General features: G+C 42.1%; 1 pseudogene; it reads left to right on the plus strand.

Moving 5' to 3' along the window:
* Positions 1–5,786: 5,786 nt before the first annotated feature.
* LOC143572680 (ABC transporter G family member 6 pseudogene) lies at positions 5,787–8,203 on the plus strand (annotated as a pseudogene).
* Positions 8,204–9,062: the final 859 nt, after the last annotated feature.

The following is a 9,062-nucleotide window of genomic DNA, read 5'->3' on the forward strand; positions in this document are numbered from 1 at the left end:
GGGCGGTGAGGACGTTGTCTTCTCTCGTCTTCTGAGTGTAGAGGTTTGTGCTCTGTGGGAGATCTCTACCCAGTTGCTTCTCCGTTTCTGCATAACGTTTTGCTGCTGTCATGATGGCATCCCATGTGGATGGCATGCCATCTTTACCCGTTAGGCTGCGGATGAGCTCTGGGTCATGCGCGCCCTGGATGAAGGCAGCGCGAACAAGATCTTCGCTGATATTGCCCAAACTTAGCTTCTTTGAGTTGAAGCGAGTGATGAAGTTTGGCAGAGATTCATCTTCTTCTCGTATGCATTTGAGGATTGTCCATTGCTCCTCGGTATACTTCCGTTGCTGACTGAAGTGTTGGCTAAACTTCTGCTGGAAGTCTGCCCAGTCGTAGATGTGGTTGACCGGTAGACGATCAAACCAAGCTCTAGCAGCCCCCACAAGCGTCATTTGGAACATGTAACACCACGTGGGTTCCGTCCAATTGCTGACGGTTGCCCCCGCTATGAACCTGTTCAAATGATCGTCTGGATCAGATATACCGTCATATGTGCCTATGTTAGGCATTTGTTTGGCACTCTTTGGGGCGATTGCTTCCGCAATGTCCCTTGCAAATTTGGACGTTCCCGCATTTGCAACGTTTGGTCTGAACGTTTTGGAGAAGTCTCGTGGACTTCCACCTGTGCTTTTTGGTTTGAAGGCTTGTCCAAAATGCCTTATCGGTTGGGATTCCATTTCCTTACGCTTCCCTTTTGCCCTTTGGCGAGGGTTCGCGTCGTAGTCGGATTCCTCCGAGTCATCCTCCCAGTATTCGAATTCGTCGGCCTGTTGTACGGAACGCAAGCGTTCGTCCAACTCAGCCTGGAATTCCTTTTGTCGTGTCTCCGCCCATGCCTTAACTTCATCGAGAGTTTGGCGGGGGAGTTTTCGTTTCTCAAACTGGGTATCAGTGGATCCCAGTAGGCGGTCATTTACTGCACTTGCCCCAGCTTGAGTAACTGGGGTAGTGTTTGTAAAATTTACTTCACTTGCCCCGGCTTGGGTAACCGGGGTAGTGTTTGTAAAAACTGTGTTGCCGGTATTCCCCCCAGTAGCTGGGGTTGTGGTTACCGGAATTTCTCTAACCATCTTAGAAGTTTGAAAAAACTGGAGAAAAATAAAGTTCTAGCTTTATGCACGGATGGCGCCAATGAAGAAACACTAACCGGACCCCGGGCAGATTACTGGTAACCTGGGGGTTAGATAGATGTTTCCCACGAGGGGTTAGACCCTGAGAAGATGGTTCTTCTGATAACCTGCAAAATAGACACCGTGAGCTTGTCACTGAGAAGGGGGGGGGGTTCCTCCTTGTGACCACCCTCCGGCGTGAGAATCAGACTAGATTGCTCTTTAAATATAAATGTATATTAAGAGATTACTAGAGCAGATATCATGTATAATATGATGATATAAGATAAGATGAGATGGTCATACCATTTTGGGTATTTATAGCCGAAGGTAGGTTTCCAAGGAGGTGTGGCTGGCTGAATAGTATTCCTGTTCTACCAACTGTGTCCTACGCACGTGCCCTGCTAGTAGTTGGTGGGTAGGCAGCGGCTGATAGTGACCAGGCCTGCTGTGTACTATTCATTTTCCACCAACTGCCGGCTATGCACGTGGTATGACAGGAGTTGGTGAGTAGGCAGCGGCTAATAGTGACATACAGTACAGGAGCATGCTGCTCGCCATACTGTTGTCAATAAGCTGTCGTATCTTTGGTCAGATCTTTTGCCCATACCTCGTCAGGTACAGTATAGAAGATCTTCCCGTATCGTACGGACTGGCTTAGTTGGGCGGGAGTATTCCCCCTCCCGCCTTTGTGCGGGATTGTTCCCGGCTTTGCTCATTCCTTCAGGTGACACTGAATGATTGAGAGCTAAGTGCCTTGTGCGTGTAGCCTTGATGCGCGGGTGGCCTTCCCTGATGGCTTGTATCCGAGGCTGCGGGGACAGGCGGAGTCCTTCACCATCGGGAGGCATTTACTGCGGGACCAGCTTGCGTACTGCGCGTAAGGACGTCACGTCTCTGAGCATGGTTGGTCCTGCGGATCCAGTTGGTTTCTGCGCAGACGTCCCTGTTCAAGGTGAGTCTTGCGGGTCCAACTGGGCTCTGCTGGGACCTACCTCTTCACTATGAAAATATCGTAACTAATTGAATATTTGATGTGAGTTGTAACTAATAATATTTATTATCTTTTCTTAGAGATTAAACAACCACAAAAAAAAAATTTGTTTATACGATAACATATTATGTACCGAGTCTCGTGAGAGTAACGAAAAACGTGTTTGTAGTGTCTTTCATTTCCAAACACCTTGTTTCATTTCCAAACACCTTGAATAATATATGTCTTGACTTATAGCATATATTTCATTTTATACGAATTTATTTAAAATACTATAGTATTTTTTTTATATAAGTTTTCAAAGTAAGCTGCTAATTAATGCATAGTAAATACTAGTTAATTAGTTTGGACAATAGCAACGGAAGTTAATTGATTAATTATTCAAGAGCAATGTAACAACTCAATATAACACATGATTTAGAACCCGAAAGCATATCAATATAACTCGCTAGTAGGTTTTACTATAGCGTTGATTTGTATATGTGATTTCTAAACTACCAACTAATGTTGATTTGATCAATTGTACGGCATTTTTTTTCCGACAGATGATAAGAGGCCAATAATTATCCTCATAAACTTTTTCCATATTTGATTCATGATCAGCCGTTTGGAAATGGTTTCCGGTGTTTCATCAGCTAGAAACCAGGCACTTTACCAAAAAGACAATTCTACAAGTAGTTAACTTTCCAGCCACTTACTAGTAAAGATCATTGTTAATAAGTTTGTTGGAGTCGGTGGTCTTAAATTTAAATACTCTATCTTGTGCGTTTCATCTCATAATAAGATGTTAGATTGCACTGAAATTGACGGCTTCAAATATGGAACTAGTCCAACAATTAATCAACTGTTACAGTCGTTAACGTTGTGGTAATAAACCTCGTAAAGGGTTAATGGCAGACGTCGATACAAGAGGTACACTGTTTACGCATGGTGCCGAAGTGCCGCCCTAACTCCACTCTTCTTCGACAAGGGTATACCAAATACACTAAAGGGCATATATACCATAGACAATTGACTCCCAATGTTAAAATAAACTTAATTAAGTGCTTCTTATTCACGATACAAAGTGTTATAAGTTATAACCACAATCTCACGCATAAGTTCACCTTTTTGTATTACTTTGTGTTAAAATATACATATGCTTAAGCCTTAAGCTATCAAGTTTCTAAATTCGTTTAACTTACATATTTTCACAACCAACCACACTTTAAAAAGGTAAAACAAATATTTTTTTTTGAAACTGTAACTTTTATAAACGAGAAAACCCAAAACAACAACCAGCCACCTCCACAAAAACGGAGAGAAGCCACCAAAAAAACTAACTATAAAACTACATAAACGAGAAATTACACCACTTCGACCAATCTATTTGGCTATATTTAGACCTAAACTTGAACCAAAGATACCCGTTGGGCTTTATGTCTCCAATCAGCTCGTCTATCTAAACCTCTTTTCCTTCAAAGACTTTCTCATTTCTCGCATTCCAAATTCTCCAACAAGCGACAATAACAATACCGTGAAAAACCTCCTTATGAACTTCGCCAAGCTCCATAGACTTATATAGGTGTAATATATTTAACTATTAATTGAAAAAAAAATACATTTTTATACATCTACAAAATTATACAATTACTTTTACAATAACGCGTACCATTTTTTTCTAGTATAATCATGTTACATAATATTTGCTATTACTTAAATAGTAGAAAACGATAGCATGCCAAACATTATTCACATATATGTGTGAATATACATGTCGAAGCATAAGACGCCTCGCGCGCAAGCTTTTATTATTCATACAGCTCATAAGACGCCTCGCGCGCAAGCTGTTATTATTCTTTTAGCTCGTAAGACGCCTCGCGCGCAAGCTCTATTATTATAGCTCGTAAGCCGCCTCACGCGCAAGCTTCATTATTCTTACAGCCCGTAAGTCGCCTCACGCGCAGGCTTTATTATTCATACGACTCATAAGACGCCTCGCGCGCAAGCTGTTATTATTCTTATAGCTCGTAAGACGCCTCGCGCGCAAGCTTTTATTATTTATACAGCTCGTAAGACGCCTCGCGCGCAAGCTGTTATTATTCTTACAGCTCATAAGACGCCTCGCGCGCAAGCTGTTACTATTCTTATAGCTCGTAAGACGCCTCACGCGCAAGCTTTTATTATTCATACAGCTCATAAGACGCCTCGCGCGCAAGCTGTTATTATTCTTATAGCTCGTAAGACGCCTCGCGCGCAAGCTTTTATTATTCATACAGCTCGTAAGACGCCTCGCGCGCAAGCTGTTATTATTCTTATCGCTCGTAAGACGCCTCACGCGCAAGCTTTTATTATTCATACAGCTCATAAGACGCCTCGCGCGCAAGCTGTCATTATTCTTATAGCTCGTAAGTCGCCTCACGCGCCAGCTTCATTATTATAACAGCTCATAAGTCGGCCTTGCGCGCAGGCTCCATTATTATTATAGCTCATAAGTCGCCTTGCGCGCAGGCTCCATTATTATTATAGCTCGTAATTCGCCTCACGCGCAAGCTTCATTATTATCATAGCTCGTAAGCCGCAACTCGCGCCAGCTTCATTATTATTATAGCTCGTAAGTCGCCTCACGCGCAAGCTTCATTATTATCATAGCTCGTAAGCCGCAACTCGCGCAAGCTGTCATTATTCTTATAGCTCGTAAGTCGCCTCACGCGCCAGTTTCATTATTATTACAGCTCATAAGTCGCCATGCGCGCAGGCTTCATTATTCTTATAGCTCGTAAGCCGCCTTACGCGCAGGCTTTATTATTCTCATAACTCGTAAGCTGCCTCGCGCGCAAGTTATGTTACATTATTATCGAGATGCGCGCTCCATCTTTTATCAGGCCTCGCGCCACTATGATGCGTCCTATATCTTATTTATGACAGGGCACCATCATTATCATAAGGACCGCAACATGTCACCATCATGAGGAAAACTTCCCAAAACTCAGACAATAAAGACAAGGCCAAAGAAAAGGGAAAAAACCGCCCCATGACTTAACACACCTCATAAAAGTCCAGCGCTCCACCTAGACGCTTGCGCGCCCAGGAGCAACGCTGGACTTGGGGGGCTTGTAGGGGTATGGTACTAAACCCGGTTTTACGACCCTAAATTTATTATGTTTGGCTTATTTTATTATATGGACTAATACAATGTTATTGGGCTGAGGGGGTTTTGTGGAGGTAACCCTAACTGGGCTAGGCCCATTAGGGTACCATGATGGTGGCCATGAGACTCTATATAAGGAGGTCTCCACCTCCTTATTGACGGGTCATGCTCAATAAGAGCCACCACCACTTCTTTGTGTCTGTAAACAAGAGATCTTAGGATTTCTTAGCAGTCACCTCCACGCCCCCAAAAAGCCATCGCAGGTCTCAAGCAGCTGAAGAAGAAGATCAAGACGTGGTTCGTTCATCTCGAAAATCCGTGGAAACATCGTCATGGATCAGGTTAGATTCATTTCGTGCTTCGACAATACATATATACATACATGTGTATATATATAGGTCTCTCTCTCTATATATACATATAGAGGTTAATCTTTAAATCATCAACTAAACAGGTGCATCATATTCATATCCCACCACCTACACATATACACTCCTGTTATTATTATTAACTCGCTAGTTTGTTCTACAATTAACTTCCATTAAGTCCGGTTACTTGAAAAATGTCAGCTCTTATAGGGGTGGCGGACCTGCCGGAGTTTGCGGAACTATCGCCCGCCTCTCCAACTCTCGCTGAGCTTCTGGAGTATGGCGGGGATAACACCGCGCATCGTATACTGGAAATGAACAAAATGAACAACGGCAACGACTGTGGGAATGACTCCGTCCCACAGGCGTTGCCGTTTGTTCTGTCGTTTACTAACCTGACGTACAGCGTGAAGGCACGTGGAAAGTTTGGCCTTCCCGCTGTACTGTCAGGTCATAATAAACCAGGCTCTTTAGCAACCACTGCAGAGCCTGGAGGAGAGAACTTGTTTCATGGAAACAAGGTGTTGTTGAATGATATATCTGGTACAGCTAGAGACGGTGAGATACTCGCGGTCCTTGGCGCAAGTGGTTCGGGTAAATCGACTCTTATCGATGCGTTAGCGAATCGAATAGCAAAAGGAAGTTTGAAAGGGAATATTACTTTGAATGGTGAGCAGTTGGAATCGAAGTTGTTGAAGGTGATATCAGCTTATGTTATGCAAGACGATCTGTTGTTTCCGATGTTAACGGTCGAAGAAACGTTGATGTTCGCAGCCGAGTTTCGGCTCCCTCGGACGTTGTCAAAGTCTAAAAAGAAGCAAAGAGTCCGAGCCCTGATTGATCAGTTAGGGCTCAGAAACGCGGCGAACACAGTCATCGGTGACGAAGGTCACCGAGGCATCTCTGGTGGAGAACGTCGCCGCGTTTCTATTGGAACTGATATTATTCACGATCCGATTATTTTGTTTTTAGACGAGCCGACTTCTGGACTCGATTCGACTAGCGCGTATATGGTAGTGAAAGTATTGCAAAGGATTGCGCAATCCGGAAGTATAGTGATCATGTCCGTGCACCAGCCGAGTTTTCGGTTACTCGGGTTATTAGACCGATTATTGTTTTTGTCGCGTGGACAGACGGTTTATAGCGGCTCACCGTCGAATCTCTTGTCCTTTTTTGCGGATTTCAGCCATCCGATACCCGACAAGGAGAATCGTACTGAGTTTGCACTTGATTTGATAAGAGAACTCGAAGGTTCTCCAGGTGGGACCCAAAGCTTAGTCGAGTTCAACAAGTCATGGCAGATGTTAAAACGCTCACGACATACTGTCACGGGAAACGAAACTCCCACTCACGGTTTATCCTTAAAAGAAGCGATTAGTGCAAGTATCTCCCGAGGCAAATTAGTCTCGGGAGCTACCACTGATCACGTCAGCCCTACCACAATGGTCCCGAATTTCGCAAACCCAATGTGGAAGGAAATGCTAGTGTTATCAAAACGGTCATTCAAAAACTCGTGGCGAATGCCAGAAATATTCGCTACTCGGTTAGGTGCGGTTATGGTAACCGGGTTCATCTTAGCCACCGTGTTCTGGAAACTCGACAACTCCCCTAGAGGCGTTAAGGAGCGATTAGGATTTTTCGCATTCGCGATGTCAACAACATTCTACACATGCGCGGATGCGTTACCAATATTCATTCAAGAACGTTTTATTTTCATGAGGGAAACGGCGTACAACGCGTACCGCCGTTCCTCATACGTCTTGTCCCATTCACTCGTCACGATCCCTTCGCTTATTATCCTATCGATCACATTCGCAATAATCACATTCTGGGCAGTGGGGCTCGACGGGGGGGTGTCGGGTTTTTGTTCTATTTCCTCATAATCCTAACCTCATTTTGGGCTGGGAGCTCATTCGTTACATTCTTATCCGCTGTTGTACCACATGTCATGATCGGATACGTCATTGTGGTCGCGATACTCGCCTACTTTTTATTATTTAGCGGCTTTTTCATCAACCGTGATCGAATCCCTGACTACTGGATTTGGTTTCACTACATTTCGTTAGTTAAATACCCGTACGAAGCGGTTTTACACAACGAGTTTCAAGATCCCCACAAATGCTTTGTTCGGGGTACTCAAATTTTCGATGGGAGCCCACTCGGCATATTCGATGAGTCCTTGAAACTTAAGCTGTTACAAAACATGGGTGATACATTAGGGTATAGCTTGACCGGGTCGACGTGCCTGACCACTGGGTCCGACTTATTGCAGCAGCAAGGGGTTAATGTGCTAGGCAAATGGAGCTGTTTATGGATCACCTTGGCTTGGGGTTTCTTCTTCAGGATCTTGTTCTACTTTTGCTTATTACTTGGAAGTAAAAATAAAAGGAGGTAAACTGTAAACAATAGAATCTTTGGGGACTATTATGTAAGTTTTTTTTTTTATTTTGGTTTGGCGGGAAGTGAAACAGAAGATATAATTTATTTTTCTTAATTAATAAGTTTGTATTATACTTATTACTTACAATAACATTATCATTTTGTAAAGTGATGATAGTATTGACTAAAAGAATGTTTTACATGAATATAATTTTGCTTGTTTGTGAAATAGTCGGATAATATCGTGCATTTTATATATATTTATTTTATTTTATACGTAAAGCTTGAGATTGTTGAATTAAGAAATAAGATGACGTTACTAGATAGATAAGAAGAGGACAAATGTCGGTTTCTAGAAAAATCTTTTGGAATTGAAATTTTATGTTATAAATGACGCTTAAAATACACTATTATACGTGGTACAATTTGTCGTGTTTCTTAAGTCATTCTAACATCCAAATATTACTGTTTATCATAAATTTAACAAATTATATTGGTTTCTAGATGTTAAAGCCAATAATCAAAATAATATGAATGTGAGCACAATTAATGGGGTTGGCAAGCCAGCCAACTGGGTAGGGGTGGGGGTTGGGAGGTGAAGCTTTGTATATGGACTTTATCTTTTGGTCATTAAATGATTTGAGTTTGAAAGGTCAAAATGTCAATTTAAAAGCTAGAGTTTGAAACTAGAGTTTGGTGGAAAATTGGTGTCGTTAATTATTACTCATATTACTTCATATATCTACCCATCCACCACATTTTTATTAACCTTCAATTTTTATTGCTAGATAAAAACAATTATCTATTAATTATTATTAAAGAAACACTTCTACCTCTCTATTTTTATACAATGGTAGTTATTATTAAGATTTATTCATACAATAATCCATGTTTTAATCTAATATTTCTACATAATAATGTGAATATGATAGATCCAAATATCATTCAGGTTTAAATTTTGCTTCACTATCAGTTAATTTTTTTTAAGTCGTTGGACCAATAAAGATGACGCGTTTAATATTTTGCTACAACCTA

Source organism: Bidens hawaiensis, unplaced genomic scaffold (assembly GCF_021521415.1).
Source record: "Bidens hawaiensis isolate Kalapana, Puna unplaced genomic scaffold, B.hawaiensis_p1.1 tig00025990_1, whole genome shotgun sequence".
Classification (NCBI taxonomy): Eukaryota; Viridiplantae; Streptophyta; class Magnoliopsida; order Asterales; family Asteraceae; genus Bidens; species Bidens hawaiensis.